Here is a 12,269-nt window from a genome sequence, read left to right as displayed (position 1 = left end):
TACAATTTTATTAGTCATGATATTGCGATTGCAGTACAACAGTCAAATCTTTCGTCTCAATTCTCAATTTGTGAAACTGTCTCGTTCTTAAAGTTAGCACGGCCAAGACAGAGGCTGTTAAAAGAAATCACCTATAATTAACCGCCAGAATACGTAAAGTGATAAATATGATATATTTATCACAATTAGCTCTTTTTTAGTGTTAAGTGATATATTATGGGTCAATGACATTGAGCTACATTACGAGCTGCTTGTAAACTCGCCCAGTGTCATCATTGAACAAGCTAACAAGCAGATTATAAACAATCTACAAGAAAAGTTGAAAGCCGGTCAACTTTACACGCTACACGCTAGCGTGTGGGCCGATATGCGTCTGCGCAGTCGAGCAATAGTGGCGACCTCCCGGTAAAAAAATTAACTACGTCCTGTCAAAACAGTCGCAAGCTTGTGGCTTCTGAGTGAGTGGAAAGTTTTGTGTGTCATCATCACAATCGCACTAGCTGACTTGCCCGCTTTTAAATTCGCCAACAAGCAGCTTGTAAAGTAGCTCAATATCATCAAGGCTTTAGAATAGGCCCGCTGATACCAGTCAAATAGCACCATAAAATAACAACAACGCGCCACGCAAACGCTTGAAGAATGAGATTTCCGAAACAGTCAGCACCAGGCGTATCGCGAATGTTGAATTTACACACTATAGCTGCCGGAAATTCCATGCACATATACAGGCGATATAAGGTTTAGTTCATAATAATTATATGGCTCTAATTAATTTAATTATAACCCATTTAATTTTGAATATTTTGACTGAATGATCAATATTTTATAAACCAAATTGATTATTTCCCACGGACATACTTAAAACTTGCAAAAAGATGTTCAGAACAATTGTGTTTAAAGATGACTTATCATGAAAACAGAAGTTTTAGAAAGCAAAAGGAAACTTTAGCAAGATATCCGGTTTTTTGTTATAGTCATCCATTGTCTCGGTTCCGCAAAGCCACTGGCGAGCAAAACTATTTGCAATGAAACAAACAAAAGTTTTGCTGCATTCAAGTTGGAAAATACAGGGGAGAACTTGGTATATTGTGACATGCCGCTAATACAATATCGTATCACATACTGTGAAATTTAGTTGGTTATGCGTGGTTTCTATTTTAATACGGTATACATACCTTACTGTGGCGTGGTTTGTAGGACGCCTGTCTCTGAAACCATTTGTGCCAGTTCGTTATATTTTAATTGTATGTTTGATAAGGATCTGATGGGTTAGATAAATAACTAATAACTAATGTTAATAAAACCCCCACTCTGCAGACAACCTTGATTTTAACAATAAACAGTTATCAAACTAGCTTTATAATAACTTAATTTCATATACACCTGTACAATATTATAACATCCATTTTGTAGCGGAATGACTTCGAAAAGAGGCCCACAGATGGCGCTACCCTTTGACTGGACGTTATGTAGACAGATTTAACTCCGTTATTTTATCTCACAGTCGTACAGCCAGTCAGCTTAGTCTGATTATTTCTGACCCCTTTTGATCATACATATCCTCTATTTTGAAACTAAGCACCTTACAATATCAAGAATCGTTTCTAGTATTAAGTGTGGTTATATTATTGTCAAATGTGATACCTACCTAAAATGAACTAATTTTTTGGCAAGTTGATCAGGTTATTTGGTCGAGCGAGTCATCTTATCTTGTTAATGTATCTTCGTAAACTGTTTAAAGTTTGAAGTATTCTCTGTTATTGTTGATTAATCTCTGTGAACTCTGAATAAATACTAAAACCGGAAGTATTTCTATTTTATAAATAAACCATCTTTAAAGTTTCAATAGCATTTTGGTATATTTTCCATGAATCAAAGAACTTTAAATTTGGTAAACAGGTTCTAATGCAATAATATTGTATTATAAATCTTGATACTCTAAAAATCAAAATACGGGTTGAACGTTTTTTCTAAACGGTTTAGCAGAGTTCGTTATTTTCATTGATCCAAATTAACACGAAAGGCATTCCATACACAAGACAGCTGTTCACAATAATTGGTAAATTCATAATACTGCGAAAACTTAAGTAAGGAGACATGTCGGTCAAATTCGGATTGTTCGTGCTGGCGGATACGCCCCAACCCAAAATTTTTGTATTGAAACATGAAACATATCAATATAACCCACAAATTAGTCATGACATTGCGAGTGTCACAAGTTTAATTGAATAGCACTAAAACAAATATCTACTAGCTGCTACTAACCACTCGATATTTGACAGCTCGCGCGGAACTATAAATTAAGACGGCGGTCGTGACATAATTAGATTTCAAAACACTCGGATCTCTCATCCTAATTCTCAAATAATATGTAAAATTGACATATTCTATCTCCCTCTAAAAGTTAACACACCCAAGAGAGGGGCTGTTTAAAAAATAGCACTTTTTGACAGTTCAGACCGTTAACTTTTAGTAATAATTAACTAGCTGAATATATAAAGTAATAAATGTGATATATTTATCACAAGTAGTTCTTTTTGGATGTTAAGTATTATATGAGAATAGCCCTAAGAAGTAACTAGGAAAAAACTGGCGGACAAATGCCGTTACAAAAACGTAAAACAAGTTTTGTATAAAATTTACAATCATTATTTTTTGTAGTATAATTTGATGAACAGAGCTAAAACAGGGAGAAATAACAATATTATGCTATACCTAAGCACAATAAAATAAAACGTCACAAGAAGACGTAATTTAATAGTCGTCATTTTACAATGTTTAACACATAAAAATATTTTATTTTTTTCTTATCGTTATAGTCCATAACTTTGGCGTATATTTTGTCATTTAATAGTACCTATAGTTATTTAATTAAACTTTTGCGCCAGATTTTCTTCTGAATTCTCTTCTTTACGTTAATGATTTAACTTGAAAATATTTTAATATTTTAAAGGGATTAAAGTGTAGGACGAAAATAAAATTGTAATTAAAAAAAAGAAGGTAAATTTAATTTACACTTTTGTCGCTCAGTCCACCCCGTTGCGCAAATATTTGAAAAGCTTTAATAAAATGCCAGACTCCGTTTAAATTTACAGTATTTCAAAAAGCTTAGCTCAATAGTTCTTTTAAAATATTTTGTTTTGAACTTAATTATAAATCTGAAACAACATAATAAATTATTACAAATTATTTGACAAAAGATTGTTCCTACAGTCTCGGATTATTAGGTTCTTATAATGTAGATATTGAAATCTCAGTAGTACACTGGTACGACCGTTTTATAAATACTCGAGTTCGTGAGTTATAACGCCTGTATACGTGCATGGATTTACTTGCACCAATAGTGTGTATTTTAAACTATCGTGATAACAACTGTTTACACGTAAAAGTGCTGACTGTCTCGCCAATCTCATTCCTTCAAGAGTAAGCGAGACGCGATGTTGTAATTTTAATATTATAATACTATTTTACAGGTCATGAACATCGGTTTAACCTCAAAATGAGCCTCTGCGCGGTGTAGTTGGCATTTTTTTGTTATGGTCGTGATAATACGTACTGTTGGGGTACACTCTTCGATGATAGATGCGCTTCACGTCGCCATTTCCGACAATCCCTCATCCTGTATCGGTAGTAAATTCAAACGTAACATTCGCACGTGCATAGGTAGACGTCACGCAATATCAATTATGCGATATCACGCATCAGGAATTTATAGCAATATCACCTTTATTGTAATGGCGTTAGAACAGTGATTCTAGTATCAATGTTCGTTTGAGCGAACCCGTTCGAACCGAACCATTCGGCAGACCCGACAAGAAGCATCGAGAATTTATAACAATATCACCTTTATTGTAATGGCGTTAGAACAGATTATGCCATTCGGCAGACCCAACAAGAAGCATCGAGAATTTATAGCAATATCACCTTTATTGTAATGGCGTTAGAACAAATAATGCCATTCGGCAGACCCGACAAAAAAGTGAGTGTCATTTTTTTTCCAGATGCTTCGTCCATATTAATGTCATTGCATCACAGAGACACAGAGACACAAGACACAAGTGGCGCAACCTTGTGCGCGCACTATGCTCTATTGGAGCAAACTAGGGTGCAGTAGTAGTTAGTAGTATTTGATAAAAAAATTATTTTAAGCTAAAAAGGACATACAATTCAACAGTAAATACTGCTAAAGAATATAAAAAGCAATTATTAAGAACTTATACTGAATTCAATTATTGCGCGACCATTTAAACCCCGCAGAAAGAAACCCCGACCCCGGATTCAACCAACTTGGAGTCGCATGGAGGTCAAGGCTGTATTCTGTGAGGACCAAATGTCGTTTGTTTAATGCGTGCGTGCTACCTGTGCTCCTGTATGGTTGTGAGACATAGCATCTTACTAAGTTTAGAGAGTCTCGGCTACTGAGCTTTGAGAATCGATGTTTCTGCTGAATCTTAGGGCTACATTGGTACGACCGCGTTACAAACACCCGAGTTCGTGAGCAGATACAGCAGCTTTCGGTGATTGAGGTTATCATGAAGAGACGCTTTACGTGGCTAGGACATGTGTTCCGGATACCGCCAAAGATTGCGACACTTCGTACCCTTGTGGCACAGCCTCAAGGGTTCCCTCGCCGTAGCCGGGCCTCCCTCACGCTGCAACGGTGCTACAAAAGCGATCTACGTACTGCAGGTGTGACATGGCAGAAGGCGCAACAGTTGGCGGTGCTTGCCTTATGCCCCAATGCTGGGTCGTGACAGGGTGGAAGAAGATTTTAACAAAATTACCGATGAATTTATATGCTGAAGCGGCCAGCGGGTGCGACTTGATAGGGCATAATAAAGTAAAGTTCTTAAAGACGTAAGGATGCAACATAATATACATATTGGACGCTACAATGATGGTCGTCTAAAAGGACACAACAATATAGTGGTGATGTGGAGGAAATCCTAATTTAAATATTTATGTTTTTCGACAAAATAAATATTATGCAAAGTAATATTTTGCGCAGAATTATTATTCTTCGTATCCATTATTATACCTCGTAATCAAAAATTCAAATTGATGCAGTTATATTTATAGAAAAATCAATATTTTCCAGGTGCTCAGACAGGTGCGCCTCACAGGTAGATGCCGACTTATACCGGTAAATGAATATGCTTTTTATATTGTTGTTTTATGTATGAAATTCTTGTAGCCTGAATCAGAGTATTTGAACCAAATAAGAGTGAATGAAACAGAGAAACATGAATAAAGGCTGCAGGGCCAATTCATGGCAAAATCGTTGCAAGAGCTTCAATGGATTTGTGGGGAAATGGGTCATTCACAAGGGTGTACAATGCCGCTTTGCCAAACGTTGGTACACATTATATAATACGATTAAATCATTACAGATTTTAATACCTTTTTTGGTTTGAAATAATTATCGTTTTAGTATTGTGTTTAAATGTTTTATTATTATCTTTACAATCAGTCTTAAATACGTATTGAAAAGTTAGTACAACGAGGGCCGCATATGTTTAAAAATTATAAAAGAATCTGGTTAGAAATAAATACAATAATATAAGCTAAAAACCAGTATGTCAGATGTCCGATTTTGTCGAAAAAGAGTTAGGTTGTTTAACATATTGGTTTAGCACCACGACCATCTTTCCGAGTCAATTTATGATACGTGTTTATTCATAACGGAGCCCACAAACGTTTAAAACCATAAAACTGCATATAATATTATTTATTAACATTACAGGAAAGCAAAATCTTGACTTAAGATAAAGTTTCTCTCTAATAATTTATGTATTATAATGAAAAATATCGTATATTATACGTATATACATGTAAGAAGTTTATTGGGTTCTGCATATATCGGAATCACACTCGGTCCAAGATTTAATAAGGATTTATAAGTGTTTTTTAAGTTACATGATTTCAATACAGACTGCTACTATTAATATTATCCTGATTAAAAAAAATTAATCACTGATTATTTAAAAATGGACTTCTAAAGTAAATTTAGTAAGTATGTAATTCGACAAAAAATACTCAATAATTCATAGAAAACAATCTACACTTTACGTGTGAGTGCTTTATCCTTTTTTGCCATCGATCCTTATTATTATGATATATCTATACAAATCAACTAAAATAACTACGGTTATCTGACGTTATAATATATTATGTATGTTTTTCAATTCTTACAAAATGAATTATTTTCTTTAATAAAGTAACATCCATTTTATTATTATAACGTTTTTCTTAGCGCGTATTCTTATTTGTCCGGTACAAATCTTGCAATCGATTTTTAACTAACTTCCCGACTAGCTAGACATTTTAAAATTATATAATATATCAGAACACGATGCCAATGCATTTTTTTTAAATACTTTTAGCCATCTTTAAGTAGAATTGATTTCATTTTCAGTTAATTCTGTTTTGTATGAAAAGTTATTTCGGAAAAAATCCGTAATCCAATTCACTATTATTGGTTGCTAAGTGGGTCCTAGCAACTGAATTATTAATATTAATATATAAGTGCGTTACAACGGAAATCAATATGATATTTCAGTATTATTTCTATTAAGTACAAATTTTTTTGATCGTTTAAGTTAGTTCAACAAAAAATTTAAAAACGTTGTATATAAAAAGTTATTTTTATCTTGTAATTGTTTAAACCAAGATGTTGATAATGAAGTGAACGAGAACCCGAACCTCCCCCTTCTTAGGTGAGGTTTTTATCTTGTAATTATTTAAATCATGTTTAGATTGGGTATTAAATTTTAAGATACCTTTTCTATCATAGTTATAAGAAAATATTTGCCGGTCGATAGTTGGGTTGATAGATTAGTCGCTAAAACCCTTACCTGGTAAGAGAAAGACACGTCTTCGAATCTCACTCGATACAAAAAAAAAAATATAATAGATACATAATTCTGATACTCCATTTAGTACTATCTACTGGTTAAATTGAAACCAAAAGTCTTTCCAAAGTATAAATGCTATGCACAGCCCTGCTAAAAACGGAAATACCACCACAGCGAAAATTGGGTTCCCTGCAAAGGCTTTGCTAGAAGGACAAACATGTTTACAGCACAGCTTTAAGCTCGTCAGTTTCATGCAAACAGAATTTCACGACATAAAAGCTCTCCCCAATAGGGTCGACCAACGTTGTCATGGAAACCGCTATGAATGGAAACAGGAAGACCTCGTGCTGATTTTTCTGGGACGAATAATGACTACTGATTGGATGGCTTTGCTTGTAAAAGTATTTTTTCAGCGAATTAATGATGGGCAGGTACCTAGATTGTTTTTAAGCGTATTTAGGCCTAGATTTGATCATATACTTTGAATATATTCGTAAAACAACTCTATAGAAAAACTATCATTCCACCATCGTTTTTTTTTTACGAGAAATGAATGTTAGCCACTCATTTAAACAATGCTCAGGATTCAAATACACATTGAAAATCATCATGTGAATTTTTTTCAGACCCGAAATTTCAATCGGAAACCCTTGATTATTCAAACGGTCTCTTATAAAATTATTTTGTTTTCAGGTATCTTCTGAAAGTGCCTACCCTCTTTTGATTCTGAACGGTTAATTCATAAATTTCAAAATAATTAACCATACCTTTGATTGAGATAAGTTACGTATATAAATTAAATATTATATAGGCATATTATAATATATAATATTTATTTTCCTATGTGAATAATTTCACTAATTTACTATGAAAGAAGAATTTTCTTGTTGGGGAGGAGTCTGATGAAAAACATTGAGAGAATAACATAATATTTTCTTTTCATACTTAGAATGAACTCCTACGCTAAGTATTTTTAAGCATTTTATTACAATGTTCAAATGTGAATTAAGGTCACGCAATTATTATCACAAAATCATTAAAATACCTCCGCGGCGATCAAATTAACTCCATAGTTTCCTTAATCCTGAATTTTATGTAAAGTCGCGTATCCACTATGTTTTCGAAGCAGTAGCACTCATACGTTCACGTGCTTCGAGCGTGTACAGTTCGCGAATCACAGAATGCGTTCCGAACGCTGTCGGTTTTTTCGCGAACACAAAGACGAGCAGAGTGCGTTCGTGGATTCGTGTAACAGACTGTAACAATTCGTAATGCCGTCGTCGGAAGATAAATGTTTAGCTCACATCGACCTATATCGAAATAACCCAACGTTGTGAAATCCTCAAGAAGCTCATCATGGCCTCCGCATCCTGAACCGGGCCTTCATGCTAGGATCTTTGGCGGGTCCCTCTACCTATATTTAAAGATAACGGCAGTGTGATGCTCTACAGTAGCGTTTTACATATGGTGTACGCGGTAAAATTAATGTATTTTGTTGATACATCCATTTAAATTAAGGAGTTGTCGATACACAATTACAAAAAATATCGTATAACCATATAATTTTAAGTAATAATATTGTTGAAGGAAAATAGCGCCGCAGGCGACTTTTTTATTATTAAAGCCAATTTGTGCTGCATGTTTATTTCACTTATCTGGTCGACTGACCTCGGAGCCTCCCCTCCTGAGCCCGGGCCCCCAGGCTAGAGCCCTGTCAGCCCCCCCTTTGTGGGGGCCATGATATTCGTACACACATGTATATTGTCTTTCAATGCTTTACAAGCTTTAGGAACAAATTTACTGATTGCTTGCTTCAAAATTTTAAAGGTAAAGCCAGCTTATCTTGAACCGATATAGCGTTTCGGAATTTAGTATCTTTTCTTTGGATTGATGACAATCATATAAATTGTATGTAATACCCACTTAATTCGTGAGAATCTAGGTCCAATATAGAATAGAACATCCTCACCCCTGTTTTTGTAGAAATCGATTCGCCAAAAATGAGGAAGCTATTTATAATCTTGTACCGAATAAATTAATGAATATGAAGACAGAACTTGCTACTAATTTAGACGACATGTTCGCTTAACGTTCATATAAATATTGCAGAGCACCTGCGGAGCGACTGTGTTCGCAAAGCACGTCTACTTTTTATTGGCTACAGGTCAGCGAACATAGTGGATACGCGGCTTAATAATATATTTCAAATTATCTCGTGCTCAACATATTAACTTTTATTTTTATAATGTTATTATTACAATTGCAATTAAATTTATTCAAAAAATTCTGCCCACATCGTCGTCTATGCTCCGTCAGGCGTCGCAGTCTAAGGGCGAAAAATGGGAGTGGCTTGTACGATTCGGTACGTATACAGTTCCAGTACAATGCAACAACTGATGTTTTATCAATATAATTTTGTACTGAATCAAAACAAAAAAAGGCTACATAATATGTATAAAGACAGATAATTATCGCTTTTATATCTACGATATTTTAAATTAATCTTTTGATATTTCTTTTACGATGGTTTTTAAAATAACATTGAATAAATAAAAAACAAAATAAATATATAATAATAACAAGATAAAGAGAACTTTTTTTATATAGACAACGTTTTTAAATTTTCTGTTGAATGATATAAACTTGACTTGACTAGCTTAAACGATCAAAAAAAAATTGGACTTGATAGAAATAATACTGAAATGTCATTTTGTCATGTCATATTGATTTCCATAGTAACGCACGTATAATATATTAATAATTTAGTTGCTAGGACCCCGGACCCCTAGCAACCAATAATGGTGTCGAAATAACTTTACATACAAAACAGAATTAACTGAAAATGAATTCAATTCTACTCAAAGATGGCTAAAAGTATTAAAAAATGCATTGGCATCGTGTTCTGATATATTCAAAAAGTTTCAAATGTCTAGCTAGTCGGAAAGTTAGTTAAAATCGATTGCAAGATTTGTACCAGACAAAGAACCACCGGACAAATGAGAATACGAGCTAAGAAAAACGTTGTAAAAATACTAATAATTTATAGTTTGTATTACCTATTCATGTTTTGATGTTTGTTATGAAAACAAGTGTGCCTTTTTTGCGTTGCAATCGTGTATCCTACGTGCATGCATTGATTATAGGTACACGTATGTTTGCGAAACAAGCAATTTGTGAAGATAATAAATAAATTAAAGAAAAAAACTGTAGGTTTTTAGAACAAATTATACTTATGCAAAGAAGCAATGCCAATAATGTTAAATACGAATAATCAGAAACATTGTATTATAAATTAGTTATTTAACGTGACTGTCCAATGGACGCAACAAGTCTTTTCCCCTTCAACGTGACTGACTCAATATTTATTATGGTTGGTCGTTTGAAATACATTTAAGCTCAATATTATCCTGTTCATTTGAACGGACAGCAAAAAAGATTATTAAAAGATTTACAATCTGTACAAAACGTGAGGTTTGGTTATTAAAACAGATTTTAATTCACAATGGCATGCAGATACATTATTAAACCGTATCCATACACAATATTATAATTTCATTAAGAAGCTAAGTGTCGATAATATATTTAATAATTTATTGTATCATAATATTTTAATAACTATGTATATTGAATTGAATTGTATAAATGTGTTTGTTGTATAAAAGTCAGTAGCAATTTTTCCATTTGTCATAAAATCTTATCTATTATCCATCCTAATTAATTTTTAAATAATGAAGTTACTTAGCTTAATTGACATGCAAATTGTTTAAAAATACTTTAGAAACTGCATTGTCATAATAATATTATTTCCACTAGGCACTACCCATGTGGATATAAAGTAATATTACATATTTTAATAAAAGTCTTCCTCCATATGCACCCTAAGTATGGATTATCATCCACGAAAAAAAAAATTATAATATAAAATAGTGGTCATAGATTTAGAAAATTTAACGTTTTACTTAATGACCTTTTATATGGGCAACGTTACGATGATACTTTCAGCAAGGTAATTATTCCTGAATTATAAAATATTATAGTAAATTTGAACGCTAGTATGTCCTCATTATAATATATATTTGAATTGGAGTGCAGTATATGAATATATGAATTCACAGATTAATACACGACTATAATACTATGTATGCTATTTTCAAAACTCAGCTTTATTTAATTATTGTATAAAGACACTTATTCTGTGTGACCATACTGTTTATTTTAAGGTTTAGTAACATAGAGCTTTTTATATATTATGTAGCTTGAGCAGTGATGTATAATTTTTATTAATATATTGTTTTGTTACAATACAATATGCTGGAATCTAAATTCTATATAATATGATATTTGATTCAATTCATGTACAGTAAAAGAAGTGAGAAATTTATATTTGGATAACACAGTTATAACTATATTGTATTAATATTCATATGTATGTAACAATGATTACTCTGAAAATAATTAGTTGTCTAGCAAGAAACACACACATTCATCTAATTATATTCACAAGGTTAAAACAATAGTGCATGTTATAGTAAATCTACACAATATAATCATTCTTACCTGTTGCTGGCTCGAAACTTTTGATGGGTAGTCCACGATAAAGGCGGCTGATTACCGCGCCCACCGGCCACAAAACCTGCACCCTTGGCGTAATATTAACCGCCCTTATACACCCGAAGGTTATTCAAAACAGTACACCCCCGTATATTGCACCAGTGAAAAACAAAACTCGGCCAGAGATAAACAACAGCGATACGACGGAAAATCACTCGCGGAAAATACAGGAAAATTACCAATTATACACCATTTGAAATGTGTTGTAGATTTGTGAAAATTCTGTCGGAATTCGCGCAGGGAAAGCTCGAAAATTGTACAGTGTATTTGCAAGTTTTAGCGGATTTCCTAGGTCACGGTTGTCGCGATATTTTGATGTGGGGCCTGCAATTTAGTGAGATAATATACTGCGCGTGCGCAAAAACTAGTTACTGCCAGGACGTCAATAGCATTGTACTGTGTACTGAACCAGACGTTGTACGGTTTGGAAGTATATGCGCATACTCCTGGAACAAGCTAGTGTATAGGAATATCGGAATTATGGGATATTGTGGTTAGACGCTTATCAGTATTCGATGTAGACGTGATGACACATCGCATAAATGTATGCACAACGTTTAGGGACTACTATACCGGTTTTATATACAAATAATATGTACAAATAAAAACAGTTTTATCGCAATTTAACAAGTAGAATTAAGTTATAGATTCTGAAACGTAGTAATTCTGCTCCATTAACAATACATTATATTATATCGATATTCTAATGTCAGTGCCCCGTATCTGACCTATATGACGAACATGACTTTTTGATGGTACTAAACACAACAAAAATACTGCCCACCGACTGCGAAATTCCCATAT

At 33.5% G+C, this 12,269-nt stretch overlaps 1 protein-coding gene across 1 annotated transcript in view; it reads right to left on the bottom strand.

Annotated features, from left to right (window-relative positions):
* Positions 1 to 11,897, bottom strand: part of gprs (speckle type BTB/POZ protein) — an 82,265-nt gene extending 70,368 nt beyond the window's left edge. The window contains exon 1 of the mRNA XM_085944473.1: positions 11,412 to 11,897. The gene's annotated coding sequence lies outside the window, so the exon portion shown is untranslated. The remainder of the gene's footprint in view (positions 1 to 11,411) is intronic.
* Positions 11,898 to 12,269: the final 372 nt, after the last annotated feature.

The sequence above is a fragment of the Rhyacophila brunnea genome, unplaced genomic scaffold (assembly GCF_057557595.1).
Source record: "Rhyacophila brunnea isolate RB1 unplaced genomic scaffold, BYU_Rbru_1.0 scaffold_17, whole genome shotgun sequence".
NCBI lineage: Eukaryota > Metazoa > Arthropoda > Insecta > Trichoptera > Rhyacophilidae > Rhyacophila > Rhyacophila brunnea.
The sequence above is the reverse complement of the archived record's forward strand: the minus strand, read 5'-3'. Positions and strand labels throughout refer to the sequence as shown.